General features: G+C 48.2%; 1 protein-coding gene and 1 pseudogene across 10 annotated transcripts in view; one reads left to right on the forward strand and one right to left on the reverse strand.

The window, feature by feature from the left end:
* Window positions 1-12841, reverse strand: part of CHST11 (carbohydrate sulfotransferase 11) — a 280883-nt gene that overhangs the window by 130573 nt on the left and 137469 nt on the right. The gene's annotated exons all lie outside the window — the stretch shown is intronic.
* LOC112391019 (cytochrome b-c1 complex subunit 10 pseudogene) lies at window positions 11057-12083 on the forward strand (annotated as a pseudogene).

A 12841-nucleotide genomic window follows, 5' to 3' on the forward strand; every position in this document is an offset into this window, starting at 1 on the left:
ACCACCACCGCCGCTATATCATCATCACCACCATCACCCTCATCCTACCAAGCACAGAACTGGCCTTACGAATAAGGGAATAACCCTTCATCTTCCACAATCCCCAAAATGGAGTTAAAGATGCATTAAATACCCAAGAAGGAGAGATTCAGAAGCTCCCCCAAATACTGGGAGTGCCCCACTCTTGTTGACCATGGCTGTGCAGAGAATTCCTCAAGTCCCAAGGCTAAGGAACATATTGTAATTTTGTCCACCTCACCGGTACTCTGAACCTGGGCTCACTAAATAATCTGTTGATTGCTGTCTGGTGCCCTAATTGGTCTGACTCCAGGGAGAGGATGTGCTGATGTGCTGGTGAGAACATTCCAGGCCTTGTGGCAGTTACAGTTTGATTTAAATTAATAAATAGGCATGTCATTTATTTGTTTAAATCCCATGGAAAAACAGCCCATTCCCTGGGGACTCTCCACAGAAATTCCGCCTTTACATCCACAAACGTATTTCGACCATTCTTTGGGGCGCTGCCCAGACCAGAGACGGCAATAAAGGAAAACATAAAGCATTTGTATATGCTTCCCAAATGTACAGAACCCTTTCACGTGCATTATTTCATTTGCTCTGCCCCAATCCTATAAAGTATTACACTTCTTGTTTCTCAGGGGTTCGGTGAATGCTGCTTTTAAGGTTAACATGAATAGACAAAAGTTCTGGCCTTTTAAAGAGAAGTTGTTAGTGACATAATTGTAAGAGGGAGTGTTGGTTAGAATGAATGGTACAGAAGGTTTTATGAGGTTTTTAAAAAGCCTTTTCTTATTAAATAACTATAAAACCTCACCAAAATAGCTCAAGCTAACTTGGGAGAAGGCCAGTCATAATTAGTGGAAAACTTGAAATGCAGAATATTTTTTTAAATGTACTTTCAATATGTGAAATCCATATAGTAAAAGGAACCCATAGTGGTAAAGCGCCTGTGTCTTTTACAAACAAACAAGACTCCGTGAATTAGGCTGGGGGCCTAAAGGAAGGGAAACGGTCCCACTGTGTGAGCTTGGAGGAGCCAGGTCTGCCTGCTGGGCCTCAATTCCTTCATCTGAAAAGAAAAAGCCACCAAGGGAAAAAGGACTGGATCACCTCCAGGTGCCTCCCAGCTCTACACGACTCCTCTTTTCTAATTATGTTCACACAATTAATTTGCTTCACAAATTCCTACTTCACGGTGAACTTGGAGGAAATGTAACATATTCTAAATGAGCAGGGTTCAAATTAATGAGCTTTCGCTGTCTTCCAGGCAGATTTGGAGACGAAAACGAAAATAGAAAAAGAAATGAGATCTAGTTAGCGCTCTCTCTAACACAGAATAGTGGGTTCATGAGGTTGACTTCCTCTCCCAGAGCACGTGTTTTACAGAAGCCTTAGAGAGGGTCAGGTCTTTCGCTTTTTTTAAGGAAAAAAAAAAAGCATGAGTGAGTTGCCCATTTGTCTAACAGTGGGGAGTAAAAGGATGACTGCTGGGGTCTTTGAAGAGCACGAGACAGACACCCCCATGTGGAAGGACATACGCTGTGGGAAATCCACTCAATTTTCCAGAACATTGGGACATTTCCAGTTTCTCTTCCCAGGAAAAGATTATTCCAGTGTAGCTGCTTAGTGACAAGGTTAGGCTTTTAAAAGCAAGGTTTGATTCTTTACTGAGTGTTATAGAACTGTGCCCTCCCTAAATTCATGTTGAAGCCCTAACTCCCCCCACCCAGCGGGACTATAATTGGAGACAGGGCTTTTAAGGAGATAATTAATTTTAAATGAGGTCATAAGGGTGGGACCCTAATCCAACAGGATTGGTGTCCTTAGAAGAAGAGGAAGAGACCCCAGAGATCTCTCTGAGAAGAGGCCACATGGGGACATAGCACGTAGGTGGCTGTCTGCATGGCAGGAAGAGAGACCTCACCAGACGTCAACCTTGCCTGCACCTTAACCCTGGACTTCCAGAACTGAGAAATAAATGTCTGTTGTTTAAGCCACCCAGCCTGTGGCATCTTTTTATGGCTGTCCGGAAACATGACAACAGAACCAGCTGAAACTGAGTGCCTGCTACTGCCAGGCACTGTGCTGCAGGTTCAGACGCATTCTCCCATTTAATTCTCCCACCAGTCATACAATGGTAGGTACTATTATCATTTCATTTTATGTGAAGTATTGGTTTATAAATTTGTTCATTCATTCCTTCCCTCCTTCACTCGCTTATCTGACAATCATGTAGCCAGCACCAGTCATTCATTCATTCAATAAACGTGTCCCCAGTGCACTTGAAACTTTCTACAGAGCAAACCGCTTTGATTCCCCGAAGGCCTGTTAAGGGCACCAAACGCATGGTCCACGTGGCCCGAGTGTGACCCTGAGACCACACACACTGAGTCCTGAGTGATCAACGTGCCTCTTTACATCCCTGTCTTCTTTGCTGCAACAGCCATTTCATACCTATTGTTTCGAACCATCTCCCTTCTTTTTCTTCTCCTGCCAATTATGCGCTGACCGCTTTTCAAACCTCAAAATTGAGGTTTGCACGTAATCGCTCCGACAATTCCCGTAGTATTGGGGCCAAAACTGAGGGCGTCTTAACGAGATGCATCATTGCTCAGCACAGTGCATTTATTCACCAACCGTCCTGTAATTCAGCTCGGCAATTCACTTGCCACCCATCTTCCCCCGATAAAGCCTCCAGGTTTCCCTTCTCCAGCCTGAGACACTGAGCCGGAGCCTTGTGTTTTTCCCGAGCCCCCCATTCATCACGGTCATTTTGCTCATTTGCAATTTCCAGAATGGAGATCAATTGGGGCTAAAATGAAAGCATTGTTTCTTGAGAAATATCTCACGGCAGGAAAGGGAGGCTTTGAGAGGCTGGTGCTACTCTCATATCCCAAAAGATGAACGTAACTGAAATCAAATAGCCCTTTCCTGATTTCATCATGCATTTGCAGACCGGAGAGCTGGTCGGCCAACACCCAACATTTTCTACCAAGTGCACGTGCATGCTTCATCCACCACAGGTGGCCTGGACCACAACTGTACATCAGCAACAAAATACTGACAACCAAATTAGGCTCAGTCCTCTACAGTTTACAAACGCTCTCGTCGGCTCACCATTCTCCTGAAAGAATCACCACTGTGCTTCCTATTTTTAGAGGTGAAGGATCTGAGTCCTGGAGTCTTCATGACTTGCTACAGAACACCCTTGTATGGTGGGAAGGCTGGGACTTGAATCTGGGATTTCTGGCTCTCAGCCTTGTCTAAAGCAGAGGTCGCCTGTGGACCAAATCCAGCCGTGTCCATCCATTTACATGTTGTCAACAGCTGCGTTCAGACTACAAGGGCGGAGTTGAGTCACTGCAACAGAGACCTAAAATTCTGACTGTCTGGAAAACGTTCATGGACCTCTGGTCTAGAGCTTAAGGCACCAACTTAATTTAGCACTTTGGAATGTTCAAGCAGAATGGGATGGTTTGGGATGCTTTTGGCTTGTAGTATGTGGGCAGTCATGGAAATTGAGCACTGAAATGTGTAGTCGGCTGACTCTGGCTATGGTTGTGTAGCTGGTGCTACGGCCGTTGAGACACAATCACACACCCTACTATGTGCCTGGAATTACTCTAAGCATTTTATGGCTTTATGATCGCTTAGACCTCACAACAAACCTATGAGGTATGTACTATGATCATCCCTATACCGACGGATAGGAAACTGAAGCACAGAGAGGCCAAGTAATTTGCCTCAGGTCACCCAGCTAGCGACTGGCAGGACTGTCTGCTCTTAACCAGCATGATCCGCTCCCCTCTCTGGGCTAGATGTTCAAGTTTAGCCTCATCTCAGTCGTGTATTAAGATCTTGCCTTTGGAGCTTCCTTCTCTTGGCATCTACAACATGGGAGATGATACCTACCCTGCCGACCCTCAAAGAATTGTGAGTTTCAGTGAAGCTAGCCCCTGGGGAAGGTACTTAGAGAACACTGGAAGTATTATATAATTGTGAAGGAAAATTGTGACAAATACAACACAAACTCCCAATATGTATTCAGTTCTTTTTTTTTTTTTTTTTTTAAATATATTGACTAAACACAGTGGTATAACACCCACCTATGGGAACCCATCAACACAAATGTGCTCTGATGTGGATTTCAGGTGGTATGTACGGTCATAAAAGAGATGCTTACAAATGAAAGGATCTGGGCTCTACCTTCTTGGCCTGTCCCTGAAGGGCCATGAGCCATGATGAGCCAATGCCTCGGCCAATCAGGGTTGCTGGTTCACAACTTAGATTTATTGGGCATTTTCATGGTACCTCACTTTATGCTCAAAACAATCTCTGAAGAGGGCAGCATCACAGCACCTTCATCATCGTTACTGCCACTTTCCACACTCACACTACTGCTGCTAGATTCTGCTTTCCTGACATCAGCGTCTCCCAGGCCTCCCTCGGACCCTGGACGTAGGTGGGAGCTTTTGTGTTAGTTTCCTATTGCTGCGGTAACAATCACCACAAAACCCGTGGCTTAAGACAACACCAGTGTATTCTCTTACAGTTCTGGAGGTCACAGGTCCTAGAGTTAAGGTGTTGACAGTTTTTCCCAGAGGCTCTAAGGGAGAATCCATTTTCGTGCCTTTCCCAGCTTCTGGAGGCCACTTGCATTCCTTGGCTGGGAGCCCCATCCTCACAGCACCCTGACCTCTGCCTCTATCGGCATCCCATCTCCATCTGCCACTCAGTCTCTGGATCCTCTTACCACCCTTGTGATTACCCTGGACTCACCCAGCTAATCTAGGATAATCTTCCCATCTGAAAATCCTTCACTTAACCACACCAGCAAAGTCCCTTCTGCCCTGTAAGGTTAACACAGCCACAGGTTCCAGGGATTGGAATGTGGACATCTTCTGTGGGGCCATGCTGCCTACCACAGTTTAGGAGGCAAGTGGCTACAGGCCTTGGGTTTTAAAGGACCCTGGGTCAAGGGCAAGGGCAAGGACAGTACCAGAGAGGAAGAACAGATGTTGCTCTGGTTCCCGTAAGTGGGTATAGCAGCTCCGGCTGCACACTTCACCTCTGAGTCAGGCTTGGCTTTTACTCCCCAAATGGATCCTTTCCCTAGGCCGTGAGTAAGGTGCCCCCAAACTGGTGGCTGTGGCCTGCGGGCTTCCCCAGGATCCTACTGCATAGAGCTCGAGATCAGAAGCACCACCACCTCCCAAGGTTTGCAGTGGGTTTGGACATTGCCATTTCGCAAGTTCAACTGGAACAACAGCGCAACCGCAACCGATAAAGACAAGCTGGGTTTCTTAGGCTCAAGAAAGACTGTACCTTGTGCGTTAATCAGATAACAAATGGTAGCATTGCCAGGGGCTGTTTCTGGCCAGGCTTTATCTCACCATGATACTTATCATTCCTTCCCCTCGGATTGAGTTACACCCTAAAATCCCGGGGAGGGAGACTCAATTATCAATTGCAATTGACCCTCCTTCTCCTGGCTCCTGGTTTTTATTTCCATGCGATCTAGGCCTGAATCCCAATCATTTTTTTTTTCTTTTTAGCAAAAAAGAAAATCACTGTGTTATATGCTGGTCTCCGATAGGACAACAATGAACAAACCAACCCACAGAAGCAGCTCGTTTTGCCACTTGGTCAAGAAAAACGACACTTTACTCTGAGTGAATAAAAAAAACAGTAATAATAATACATTAAAAAAAAAAAAAAGAATTTCAGTTCCTCTAGATGCTCCTCAGTAAGAAAGGGGCTGGTAAATTATTTCTTTTGTGCCGATCACTCAGGATCTCAGTTCTGAAAAGAGCCACGAAGCAGCCCAAGAAGGTTAAAGGCATCGTGGAAGAGAAGGCTATTGATTAACGCAAGGTCTGGAGATTACGTGTGGATTTCTATTTCTCATTCAACCCCTTTCCCTCACGACCGTGAATAACTGGGTATCAGCCGCCTCTGAACTCCCGCAGTATCTGCTAACTCCTTTCAAAAGTCACATTTCTTTTCAGGCACCGGCTTGTCCTGTAAAATGAAAGAAAACCTACTGAGAGCCAAGGCCCAGAGGCTAAACTGAGATTAACCATCCTATGAATGAGAGAGACCCAATGTAGCATGTGGGAGAAAGCGGGGGTACCATTTGTGAGCCAGTTTATGTAGTGACAAAATACGTTTGAGGGACAGGTCCCAAGACAGCCTCCTCATTTCTAAATGTCATGTTAGCATGCAATTTCCCTACCAAATGAGATGAAATTTTCAAGTGGCTCCACCAGTCCTAGAATGAAGGTTCTTTGGGAACGATGATTACAGAATTACAAAGCTTCTGTGCTCAGGGGATGGCTGGGCTCACTGGTGAGCTGAGGGACTGGCTTCCTCTGATTCAAATTTGTTCCTCTGAAAGACTACAAGTGTCCCTTGTTAATGGACTTCCAGGCTGCTCTTGAAAAGTAGAACCCAGAATGTTCCATCTGCAAAAACCAAGGGCTTAGTGTGAGTCTATCTACTTCTTTACTCTTAGTGATCAAGGGGTTTGGGGATGAGTTAACCCCTGCCTATAATTCCCTCTGCCAACTACTGCCATGGTCTGTGCCAGGCTGTGGAACCAACTGACACAACAGAAGCCCAGTGGATCTACCAATCAGTGTGGCCAACCCTTCCCCAAATGGGCAGCCCCTACCCTGGCCTTACCAAGCTGCCTGTTTGCTTTCACTGGCTCTGTGCTTCCTGCTAATTAGGAAAGAGACCTGGAATCACCCTGATTCCTGTTTGAACACTGATTCTTGGTCAGGGTTCTGGCAAGAGGATGGCAAGAGGCCGCCAAACAGTGTCTCCATTGGGCTCATAACACAGACCCGGGGGGATGAACGCAAACAGGCCACTCCTGACAAGAATGAATGGAGGAGACAATTATAGACGGTCACTGTGCCTAGGCAGAGAAGAACTCAAAGAAGCAATCTTCCAACTCTTAAACCCTCAGAAGCACTTCCTGTAACTTGCCTATTTCAGGTACCAACTCTGGCCTGAGCAATCTTGTTCCTGGTTTAAAGATGCTCTGACTCATGAGGGGTGAGTGAGTTTCTGGGAGAAACTCAGAAGCCAGGAGTGGCCAGCACAGGGTGTCCCATCATCCTTTCTCCCCTTTACCGCATCCTGCCCGCTGGGATAGAAGGGGCCCCAGGACCAAGCAGCATCCTTCACCCAGGTGTGCCTGGAGCGCCGTGGTCACCACCTACCAAAGGCAGGCAGGAGCCAGCCTATTTACAAGTTCTCACTGGGAGGAGGGGGTTCCCTCACTACTTTAAGGACCAATGAATTGAGAATCAAATGCATTTGGGTCACCCATGTAGTCAACGAATCTCTACGCCAGCTGAGCTGGCAGAGGTGGCCTGGTCCCAAGAACAACAGGCTGAATTGTAGCTCTGCAGCTCCCTGACTGGATCGGATGACCCTGCACGTGTTACTTTAAAAGCCAGTAGGCCTCTCTGTGCCTCAGTTTCCCCACCTGTAAAATGGGGACTGCTGCATTTGAAAAGCAACAACAGGTTGTTTGAATGTGAGGAACTATAAACATCACTGGGCAAGAGACGCTTCTCTTAAAAGTCAGTTACTAGAACCCAAACTGTGATTACAATTTTTTTTTGAAAAGAACAGTGGAAAGTTTTAAATATGTAAAGGTAAAAAAAGAACATTTACTAACATACTTGACTCTGTGCCTCCAGCTACTGTTCTAGGCACTTGACACAAATCAACTCATTAAATCTTCATAACAAGCCAAAGAGGTAGGGACTGCTGTTCTCCCCATTTTACAGATAAAGAAACTGAGGTACCCAGAGATTAGGTAAATGATCCAAGGTTACTCTGCCAGGGAGTATGGATCTGAACCCAGGAAGCCTGATTCCAAGAACCCCAGTTTTAACTGCTATACTATGTGGCCTCTTCTGCTAAAATTAAATAAATTATTTTCCACTCTGAGGTACTTGACCAAGATCAAGCAGAAAGAGGCAGAAATTTCAACTTAGGACTTCGGGCTCTGAATTCCCTTCTCTTCCCGTTAAACTTCATTGCTTGAGATCCGCTGCGCCTGGCATTTAGAGGCAGTGGGGGGATGGGATTGGGGTGGGGGGGATGGGAGAGGGTGACACCTAAAAATGTCATTTGGAGGTAAAGGCTGAAGTGGGGTGGGGGAGCATGGAAGGTCTACCTTGGGTGCCTCCTTCCTGTTTCCTGACAAAGTGTGGTCAGGAACAGCCCAAACCGCGAGGAGAACAAACTCAGACTGCGGCCACCAAGGCAGCCCAGCTCAGCTCCTCACTCAGCTCCCCTTCACCCCAGGAACTCAGCACCCAGAAAGGATGAGGCCTTTCAAAGGCATCACAGTGGCCTTCGCTTCCAGGGTCCCCGTTCAAAGTCACGCTTTCTTCCTCCAAGTTGAGCCAGTTATGAACATTCAGGGGCATCCAGAGGACCCGAGAGGCTGCCCATCCATCTAGCCCACCATGGGACTGAAGCTCCCTGCCCCTGACAAGCACCCCATGCAGCACAAACACAGCATCTGTTTTCTAAGTTTCCAGAAAGCAACAGCGTGCCAGGCTCCACGAAAGGCAGGGACCTCTTCTTGGCCTCTGTCTCTGAAATCCATGCAGACTCTGTACCACCTGTGCTTGGTCATCTAATACATGGACAGCTGCTTCTTCTAGAAGCCCCCAGGGAGCGGACTGTTCTCTCAGGAGCCCTCTCCAGTTAACACTGCTGCAGACCACCTGGGACCCTGTTAAAATGCAGGTTTCCATTCAGCAGGCTGGGGTGGGAGCCAAGGCATTTCTAACAAGCTCCTAAGTGATGCCAAGGCTGGTGGTCCCCGGACCTGTCTTTGAGTAGGAAAAAGCCAGAGCAAGTGGTTCTCAAACTGGGTTGCACACTGGAATCAACTGGGAGCTTTTAAAAAAGTACCGACACCCCAGAAATTCTGATTTAGGGGGTTGAATGTGTGGACGTTTTAAATTTCCTTTTTTTTTTTTTTTCTTTTTGCGGTACGCGGGCCTGTCACTGTTGTGGCCTCTCCCATGGCGGAGCATAGGCTCCGGACGCGCAGGCTCAGCGGCCATGGCTCACGGACCCAGCCGCTCCGCGGCATGTGGGATCTTCCCGGACCGGGGCACGAACCCGCGTCCCCTGCATCGGCAGGCGGACTCTCAACCACTGCGCCACCAGGGAAGCCCTAAATTTCCTTTTTTGATTCTGAAGTGCGGCCAAAACAGAGACCCTCTGCTCTAGAAGATGGAGTTCCCTTTTAACAGGCAGAAGATGAGCCAGCTCACGGAGCCCTGCCTTCCAAGTGATCTGAACTTCAACTTGCTCATGTGTCCCCGGCATCATTTCCTACCTTCTGGCTTTTGTCCCTGAATAACAATAAGAGCAAACAGCGAACACCTATGTCGGCCTCACTCTGTGGATTCAAATTTAATCCTCACAAGAACCCTATGAGGTAGATGCTAGTAATGTATCATCCTCATTTTACAGGTGAAAAACCTGAGGCACAGAGAAGGTAAGAAGCTTCCCCAAGTCACAGCTGGCAGGCGGTGGCTCTGGGGTTCCAGCTGGTTCTAAGGCCCGTGCTCTTAACCACGGCTAGGGAGGGCCTCAGACATGCCCCTTTCTCTCAGAACTTTTCCCCAAATACTGGGACAGGATGTGAGGCCTGGATCCAAACAAGCAGTGAGCTGGCCGAGCTCTCCATAGCCAAGCCCTGCACTGGCGAGATGCCGTTACAGCTGTGGACGTATCTGTGGACATCCTGTAGGGCACAGGCTGGAGATAGAACAGACAGGCAGAGCGGTTTCTCCAAGAGTCCAAATGACTGCCAGAACTGTGTGCTGGCCATTTTGTGGCTTTCAACCCCTGACAGAAGACAAAGGGGAGCAAACATTGCAACAGGCCATTTTAGGCAGCAGGACTCTGCCTGGGCGTCCCACCCCTGTGGCACGTTCCAGCTTCCTTCCAGAGCAGCTCTGCACCTGCCAAGGCTGGAGCAGGGCCAACCTGGCAGTGTCCTCTGGCACGGTCATGTAGATACTGAACAGCAGACCATCAGCTGGAGACATTGGAGCTGCAGACTTTTCTAGAAGTCAGGAGCTACCATCAAACTGGTTTTCACACATCCGTGGGCTGCCAGTCATCACCAGAGGGGCATGGATGGGGTGCCCGCCCAGGAGGGACGGTGCTCCAGTCCCCCGAGAGGCAGGACGTCCTCTCCCCTTAGCTGGTGTTTATGCGGGGGAGGGCAGGACCAGATGGTCCTGTGTGTCACCTCTCCCGTGTCTTTGCTCAATCAGGGTGACAAAGGCTACACAAACACAAGAGCACATACGGTGCACACACTCCCACGTGTGCACGCCTCGTCTAACTTCCTGGTCCATCTACGCTCCTCTAGCATCGAGCGCCAAACTCGAATAGCACTTTGTTTTGTGATGGTCAGTTTACTGGCCTGAGTTGCCCACTAGAGTATGAACTAATAGAGGGCAAGGACTTCCTTGTCTTAAGTGCCCCAGCATCTAGCACAGCGCTATACACACAGCAGGTGTCACTGGTTGCACTGCGCCACCCCTCCCCCGCCCAATCCATGTGTTGAAATCCTAGCCCCGGTACCTCAGAAGGTGAACTTATTTGGAAAGAGGGTCACTATAGATGTAATTAGTTACATAGGTGAACTCCTATTAGAGCAGGCGGGCCCTGATCCACTGCGCTTGGAGTCCTTATAAAACAGAGAGATTTGGACACAGACACACACAGGGAGAACGTCATATGGAAACAAAGGCAGAGACTGGGGTGATGCTTCTACAAGCAAACAAAGCCAAAGGACAGCAGCAACCTGCCAGAAGCTAGATAAGGTGCATGTCAGATTCTTCCTCGGGCTCTCAGAAGGAACCAACCCTGCCGACACCTTGATTTCGGACCCGCAGCTTCCAGAAATGGGAAACGATACATTTTCGTGGTTTAAGCCGCCCAGTTTGTGGTCCTCTGTTAATGGCAGCCGTAGGAAATGAATACGGTAGGTATATAATAAGGGAGGGAACGAAAGATGGCATCCAGCAATTTCAGTCCCATTTCATTCAATGCATTTTTACTGGGCTCCTACTTGTGCCACCTGCTCTGGAAGAAGGAGGGAAGGAGGGAGGAGGGGAGGGAAGAAGGAAACAGGGCTAAATGTGGGCTATGTACTGAGGAAGGGCGAGGTCTGGATTAAGCAGTCCCCTCCCCGACCCTCCCCCCATTCCTTCTGAGTCTATGACTCACTTTCTCCAGTTCTTTCAAGCATCCAATTCCCTGTACCTGCTCTCTCCACGCTCCCCACACTGTCACACGCCAGTCTCAAGACAGAATCTTATTATATAAACCGAAGCTGAGACGTTAGGACAGCACTGTGACGCTGAGCAGGTTCCCGGGCCGTCGCTACCGCGAGCTGGCCAAAATCTGGATTCCCACGGTGGGCGTGTGGGGCGCCACGGGCGCCGTGGGACTGGTGTGGGCCACCGGCTGGCAGCTGATTCTGGACTGGGTGCCCTACAACAACGGCAAGTTTAAGAAGGACAATTAATGAAACCGACGCCCCTCAGATGCCTCTGGAATCTGGTGGTGCTGCCTACTTCCATCCACATCTGAAACAGCCCATGCTCTTGGGATGGACCTGGAGGAAATACACAGTTAGACTTTCTACGTTTGTGAAAACAGCTTTGGTGTGTGAACGCACACAGCGTTAAAACTCTCTCTGAAAAACTAACAAACGAAACCTAAGTTGAGGTGTAAATGACCAGTGTCTTTCTAAGTGTCAGCCCTTCCATGGTCCTTGCACTTGGACTTTTGGAAGGATGTTTTTTAGGAGAAACGTCAGGCCTCAGCCTGGAGTGGAGATGGCCTCTTCAGACCAAGGACCTACTGGGCCCCAGCAAGCCTCCCGCCTTGACGGTTGGCTGCCTCGGCGTCTCTGGGGGCACGAAGCCCTGGTCGCCTCCCCAGCATGATCTCCACACACCGGGTTTGCTCAAGGCCCAGGGACAGGCGATTCGCTCAGTGCCAAGCACCTACTGAGCTCCTTTCCTGTGGCTGGATGGAGTGGCCACAGGATACCAAGGTGAATGATGCAGACCTTGTCCTCAAGAGGCTCAGAGCCTACTTAGAGCATCTCAGACACATAAGTGTCACGAACGAGGGGAACATGGGCATGGGGGTGAGGATAGACTTGCACTGTCCAGTATGACTGTCACTAGCCACATGTGGCCATTGAGCATGGGACATATGGCCAGCCCAAAGTGAGATGTGCTGTGCCGAATACACAGGGCTTCAAAGACTCGGTACAAAGAGTGTAAAATAGCTTAATATTTTTATTGATTACATGTAGCAATGATCATACTTTGGTTATACTGGGTTAAATAAAGTATATTATTAAAATGAATTTCACCTGGTTTTTGTTCTACTTTTTAAAATGTAGCTGCTGGAAAATTTCGAATAACATATACAAGTCACATTACATTGTGAGTAGGCAGCACCATTCCAGAAGGACATTTAACCTGAGTTTGAAGGGGGGCGGGGGGGGAATCAGGGGGAGCTTCCTGGAGGAGTTTTCATCTGAGCTAATATGAATTTAAAAAAACAGCATCGACTGAGCAGCTTGCCACATGCCCGGAACTTGCTATATATATTCTAATTTAATCCTTAATAACTGAACAGTTAGTACTTTATTCCTACTTTATAAACAAGGTCTGAAGGGTTTGAAAAGGTTCAGCTGTTGGCCCCTGAGTCCACAGTAATTCGTGGTGGAGGCAGGGTG

The sequence above is a fragment of the Neophocaena asiaeorientalis genome, unplaced genomic scaffold (assembly GCF_003031525.2).
Source record: "Neophocaena asiaeorientalis asiaeorientalis breed wild unplaced genomic scaffold, Neophocaena_asiaeorientalis_V1.1 scaffold418, whole genome shotgun sequence".
Lineage (NCBI taxonomy): Eukaryota > Metazoa > Chordata > Mammalia > Artiodactyla > Phocoenidae > Neophocaena > Neophocaena asiaeorientalis.